General features: G+C 37.0%; 1 non-coding gene across 1 annotated transcript; it reads left to right on the top strand.

Annotated features, from left to right (window-relative positions):
• Positions 1-6,798: 6,798 nt before the first annotated feature.
• LOC114636424 lies at positions 6,799-6,924 on the top strand. The gene has a single exon (XR_003713619.1). It is a non-coding gene; the product is annotated as a small nucleolar RNA SNORA17 (small nucleolar RNA).
• The last annotated feature ends 252 nt before the right edge of the window (positions 6,925-7,176 follow it).

Here is a 7,176-nt window from a genome sequence, read left to right as displayed (position 1 = left end):
TCACCAAAGGTAGACACTGATGTGGATGAATTTCTATTCACTGTTGATGGAAATGCAAATGGAGACACCACCTTAAAGGGCAATCTGGTGATATGGCTACAAAGCATGTTCTTACTTTGTCATTCTGCAAGCTATGTATCACTTAAAGGATTTAAAACATTATTTCCATACAAAAACAAGCATGAAGTATCTATTACAGCTTGTTTTTTTTTTAATCTTTTAAAGCCTGGAAATAAACATGATCCCTTTCTATAGGTGAATGGATAAACAATCTTTGGCATACCTAGCCATGGAATAGGATTGAGCACAAAAAAGAAATGAGATACTGATATGTGAAAATACATGAAGGAAACATTATTGCATATTCCATACAAAAGCTAGTCTGAATATTTCATTTCCTTATTATTCAAACTATAGAACATTCAGAAAAACAAAAAACTATAAGGTAGAAAATTCATTAGTGTTTTGCTGTTATTAGAGGGAAGGAGCTCTGCATGGACTTCACAGTATTGCATGGCAGAACAGCTCAGTGTGCTCCACAATGGAGGATACATCCCAATATTTACCCTTACAGAGGCAAAATCATTAATTATATGAAAGCACAGCAATGCTCTGAGGAAATCATGTTTTCTGAGTGACAACAGCAGTCATCCAGACCACGATGAGTTCACATATCTCTCCAATGCACCACTATGGGGAAAGATGCTCATAATGGAAGAGGCTGGGCACACTCAGGAACACTGGGGACAAATACAGCTTCATTAATTCTTAAACTTTCATGCTTTCAAAAGGAATCTAAATGCCAGTCATTTATAACCAAGTGTTTGTATAATCAACTTTAATTTACCCTAATGGATACTTCAGGTCCCACATGATTTTGAGAGTTTCATGTTCTAACTTTTTTCCATAAATGAGTCACTATATTCAAGGTACAAAATATTTTTATATTTTTTTCCTGACCTGTATTGAGGAGTTCATGAAAGTCATAAAACAAAAATAAATTTACTTATAAAAACAGTTCACTCAGAATAAATATATAATGTCTTTTTGCATTGACTTCTGTGTGCCTGGAGCACATTTCTTTATATGGATTAGAACAATGTTCCAATTGCACTTGGGAAAAAAACAGATACCACTTAATACTTTCATTCAGACTTAAAGCCTTTGTTCTTCGTTGTAGCTCAATGGAATTAATGGTGCCTATTATATCAGGAAAATTATTCTCAGATATGTGGTTGTGTAGCTGAAGTGGAATAAAGTCAGTTCAGCTGAAAGGGAACATCTGAAGCTTTCTTAGCCAAATATGCCCATAAATTTCAAACGTAATTTTATCTGAAAAATGCTCACAACCCCTTTATGACCCATCAGAGGCAGATGGGCAGCTCAGCTTCTTACTTGCTTTCTGTCATTGGTTTATCTTATGTATTACCAAACATGGGAAATTATAACTCCTGTGATAGTAATAAGTTTGACAATCTTATAATTCCAGGTTGTTGATGCTGAGGGTAAAATCTGTCTATGAGCTGCTACCATTGAACTATTAGGGGATTCCAGAGATGAGCTCAGTACCTTACTTAATGAGGAGTCTGGCATGGTTTTTGTTGGTATCAGTTCATATGCATGGCACTATCCTCATAGAGTGGTATTTGATGGTGACTTTTTACCCTGGAGTCATACACAGAATATCTGGAGGTGGGGTCATTAAAATGTCACTTCTGGAGGCTGAAACCATATGAAACAAATTACAACATGACTGTGTACATAAAAAGTAACTCTAAGCCACATCGAAAATGGAAAGAATATTGTTAGTTTCTCAATTTAAGACCTAGACAGTAACAATTACGTAAGTTGCAGAGTTCACAAATGAAGAAAAATATTTAGGTATTTAAGTAATATCTCTTCATATCTAATAGTCTGACCTGACATATTGAGGAGCATAAGTCCAACAAACTGTGGTAGTGAGAGCATTTTCATGTTTTTCTGTATATATGCTCATTATGAAACAGGACAAGATATACCATATTATAATGTTCTAACCATCAGTTAGACAACTTGAATGAGGCACTTATGTAAATAATAGGAGTTTCAAGCTGCTGGAAATACGGAGGATAGCAGATTCCTTGATCCCTACCTGAACATATGATGTCTCCCTCTGCTGGTAATTTTGTAAAGTGTTGAAATTTGATAGAGTGTGGATGCTTTTTCACATGCAGGGTTGAACAATGAGCATAATCTAAAATGTTTCTTTGAATTGCTGAATTCATGTGGAATGAATAAATCTTCATTCCCTGTTGTCAATCCCAAGCAATATTGACTTCCTTAATTTGTCTCAGGATTTGCTGAAGAGTCTTTAATTGTCTAAACATAAAGCATAGCTCCTCATGATACAACAGTGATATCATGTCAATTAGATACTTGAAACCAGAAACTTCAGTGATTTGCATGAATGATATTCAATTCTCCAAGATATGGGATGGAAAAACTATAAGATCTATGAGTTTCCCCATTGGGAAAGAGTTTTAATGGACAATATATCAAAATGTTTCTTTACCTTTTTAAAGATGAAAACCAAGTTTTGCATTTGCATGTCTTTAAGAATACATCCCTCATATACAGTACAAGTGATTTGTTATGGGAACAATATTATCAGTCAGTGTGAATCAGGGGAGGACCCTTTATTGTGTTGATGTTTTCGAAATTTTGGCCCTGTCTCTTGGGCCAAAATTTAAGATTGAACATATTTCCTGTTTTCTTTTTGTTTATTTTATTGATTTACACTTCAAATGCTGTCCCCCTTCCCTGTCTCTGATCCACAAACACCTAATCACATCCCTCCTCCACTTTGTCTCTAAGAGGGTACTCCTCCACCCATCCACCCACTCCTGCCTCACCCCTCTAGCATCCACCTATGCTGGTGCATCAAGCCTCCACAGGACAAAGGGCCTCACTTCCCATTTATGCCTGGTGAGACAATTTACTGCTACATATGTAGCTGGAGCTATTCACCCATCCATGTATACACTTTAGTTGGTGGCTTAGTCCCTGAGAGATCTGGGCAGTCTGTTTAGTTGGTGTTGTTGTTCTTCCTATGGGTTGTGATCCCCTTTAGCTCCTTCAGTTCTTTCACTAACTCTTGCATTAGGGTCCTCTGGCTCAGTCTGAACATTGGCTATGAGTATCTACATTATCTTAGTCAGTTGCTTGCAGAGCCTCTTAGGGAACAGCTATACCAGGGTCTGGTCAGCAAGCACCTCTTGGCATCTGTCCCATTGTTTTCCATAAGGTTGTGTATGCTAGGTTATAATTTTCATTGAATTCCATGAAGTCTTTAATTTCATTCTTTATTTCTTCCCTGACCAAGTTATCATTGAATAGAGTTGTCACTTTCCATGGGTTTGTGGGTTTCTGAGTTTTGTTGTTGTTGTTGCTCTGTGTTTGTTTGTTTGTTTGTTCTTATTGATGTCTAGCCTTAGTCCATGGTGATCTGATAGGATGCATGAGATTATTTCAATCTCCTTGCATTGGATGAGTCTTGTTTTGTGATCAATTATATGGTCAGTTTTGGAGAAGGTACCATGAGATGTTGAGAAATGGTACATTCTTTTTTTTTAAGGATGAAATGTTCTATAGATATTTGTTAAATACATTTAGTTTATAAACCCAGTACTTTTGCTGAGTCTTTGTTTAGTTTCTGTTTCAATGACCTGTCTATTAGTGAGAGTGGAGTATTGAAGTCTCCCACTATTATTTTTGGGCATTCAATGTATGTTTTGACCTTTAGTAAAGTTTCTTTTATAAACATGCGTTCCTTTGCATTTGGGGCATAGATGTTCAGAATTGAGACTTTCTCTTGGAGCAGTTTTCCTTTGATGAGTATGAAATGTCCTTCCCCATTTTACTTGATAACTTTTGGTTGAAAGTCTATTCTATTGGATATTTGGATGGCAACTCCAGCTTGTTTCTTGAGACCATTTGCTTGGATGACTTTTTTCCATCATTTTACTCTGAGTTAGGGACTATCTTACTTATTTAAGTGTGTTTCTCATATGTAGCAAAATTCTGGATCCTGTTTGTATATCCAGTCTGTTAGCTTATATCTTTTTATAGAGCAATAGAGTCCATTGATATTGAGAGATGTCAATGATAGATGATTGTTAGTTCCTGTTATATTCATTATGCTGAGGCATCCCTTCCCAATAAGGTACCAGCCAAAGGAACTATATAGGAGAAAGTAGAGTATATTTAGGGACAGGGAAGGGGAGTTAGGAAGGAGAGTAGGGGGGAAACAGAGAGAGAGAGACAGAAACACAGAAAGAGACACAGGAGAAAGAGGACTGGAGGCCTGCATGAACATTTGGAGAGAAAGGGTAAGGGGAATGCAGAAAGAAGGGGAAGAGAGGTAAGAGTGGAAGAGAGTAAGGGGGCAATGGGGTAGGAGAGACAGGAAGGAGTAAAAGACTCCATTTTATACTGAATCAGGCATACCTGGATATTGCCAGGCAACTGTGGGGTAGAGCCTAGAAGAAATACTAATACAGATAGGTAAAGATTATCCATTCAACACTGTTTAAGTCTGTCTGTCTGTCTAGTCATGATGTGTGTACTGAAAGTCCCAAAATCAGAGGGTTTCTGACTTTAAAAATAATTCTGTTTTCCCCAAGCCTTTATCAGTTATACAAATTATAGATATCATGATGAATACCACATCAGCATTTCTTTAAAAACTAAAAATTAGCTAAGAATTAATGGAGCAAATATTTAAAGAGATAGAAACATTGAAAGGAGTAGAAGTTCATACTGGGATACCCTTGCTGTAATGTTTAAAGACTAAGGAGAATACATATACTAAACAGAGACCAATACAGCTCTTTTTGTAGACGAGTAGGTGTCAGCAGTAAACTAATGACACAATAAAAAAAATCTTGTTATTTTATTAAAAATGCCTATTCTAACAAAGTTGTTTGACTGGGTGAACAGTGAGACAGATATATACAGGAAAGTAAGACAGCATATTTTATTCAGTGTCTTTTCCTCATGTTCCTCGTCTACTTCTTCCCCCTGTGATTCTCTACATTCATCAATTTATTTCCCTCCTGGGAGACACTGTGATCTAGTTGAATGTATTTCACAAGACTTTGGCCACTTTAACATTATAAACTATATCCATATAATTAATCCTTTTAACACTAAAAAAAATTCATTGTGTAAATATCTCAATAGTGTTTAAAAACACACATCTTCGGCAGTCAAAAAATCTTTAAAGAAGAAATCATATTTCTTCTTTATATGCTAGAAAACTAGCTTATTTTCATGTGCTGTTGATAAAACTCAGGAAATATATTACCCAGTATCAAAATACTAGGCATTTTAGACCTCAGATTACACAAAAGATTAAAATATCTACTCTTGCCATTTGTATCTAAAACAGTACCCCAGATACAACAAATGTAGTCACAAATGAGCAACAAAAACATGAAATAACATGTTTGTTAATATTAGGATACACATTCATAAAGAAAAGTATAACTTAGATATTTATAAGTAATTAGAAATCTCTACTTCCTCTAAGGATAGCAAAATGCCCTTTTTCCCCTTTTTTTGGATATTTTATTTATTTACATTTCAGATGTCATCCCCTTTTCCATGAAAGCCACATAAGTAAATAGAGAATATATCTGTGTTTATAATGTGAACTACATTTTTAAAAAATTTATGTATATTTTCCATACAAGTTTCTAAGGAGACTATGCATATGTTCCTCAAAGGACAGAAAGTGATGCTGTAGCCTCTGGGACTGAAGATGAAGACACCTGTGGGTCACCTTGTGGGTGAGTGTCAACCCCAGGCCCCCACAAGAGCACAAATGCTCTGAACCACTGAGCATTCTCTCTAGTCTCATAAATGTCTTTTAAAAGTATGTCATCTCCAATTTGCAAATAACCTCAATCTAATGGATTTAATATTCTTGAAAGAGTTTTGAAAGTTAGTAAACTCAGTTCAGAATTTATGTAAACACTTAAAGAACAGCATAAATAAGAAAATCTGAGCCCTAAATAAAAAAATCGGAGGCCTAGAAAATTGGTATCATATCTTCTTACTTTATTATTCTTCTCTGGTGTATAAAATTAGAGTAATTCTGTAGCAGGAACTTCTCTGTCCAATTTATTTAAATATTAGTGCAGCTGGAGGCCTGAGATTGGACAGGGAAAAGGAAAGTAGAGCAGAGTGGGAGAGAAAGAAGGATAAGGGGGGACAGGGGAGTGGAGAGGAAGGCAAAGATGGAGACAGACATGAACTAGCGTGGCTTTAAGTAGCCACAGGTAGTTATCAATATCTTATAGGGTTAGAATAATCGGGATGACTTGTCTAATCTGTGTGGGCATCTTGTATATCAACTGGCCTTGAAATTATTGTGTGGACTTCTTGTGATTTGAGTATTTACTATATTTGAGTATATATATAAATCTGACTGGTTAATTATAAGCTACAAGTGTTTTGTTTCTACCAGTTGATGGGTGTTATAACAGTTCACTGCAAGGTGGAGGGTGGCTTAGTGGGGATGCTGTGGAAACAAGGGGAACTCAGGAACTCTACCCCACTAGAGAGCCTGTTGAGGTGAAAATATCAGGCAGGGGCCAGGTGGCCAGACAGTGCTGGGCTTAGTATGGGATCTTGGCAGTTCTATTGGTTACTAAAATGTGGGACTGCTGGGGCTGAAAGAGTTGGTGACAGAGCAGCAAAGCTTGAGGGTGATATATTTTAATACCTCCCTTAACAAAATTCAGATTATTGTGTACTCCTGTACCCTAGAGGATTATTGGTTCTGTGTCACATGTGTGTCAGCAGGTGGCAGAGGAGAGAGAGGCTATGTCTCTGGTCAGCCTTTTGACCTATGAACATCTGAATGATTAGTAGCCTAGCATTCCATGAAAGCAGTAAACCTGAGAAGACAACCAGACTAGAAAGGCCCAGACAGTCTCCTAGGACAGAGTGACAGATATTAGAACAACCACACTAGGACCAAGGTCCATGGACAGGAGTGAAAGGGGCAACTTGCAAGGGGAACTCTGGCAGACATAGCAAGTAGAGAGCCCAAGACAACCACCAGACTGGCACTGTGAGGCCCAGATAAGGAGCTAGACTGAGATGACCACCAGTCTATTCCCAGGAAGGCCT

This window comes from Grammomys surdaster, unplaced genomic scaffold (genome assembly GCF_004785775.1).
Source record: "Grammomys surdaster isolate TR1022 unplaced genomic scaffold, NIH_TR_1.0 123970, whole genome shotgun sequence".
Taxonomy (NCBI): domain Eukaryota; kingdom Metazoa; phylum Chordata; class Mammalia; order Rodentia; family Muridae; genus Grammomys; species Grammomys surdaster.
The sequence above is the reverse complement of the archived record's forward strand: the minus strand, read 5'-3'. Positions and strand labels throughout refer to the sequence as shown.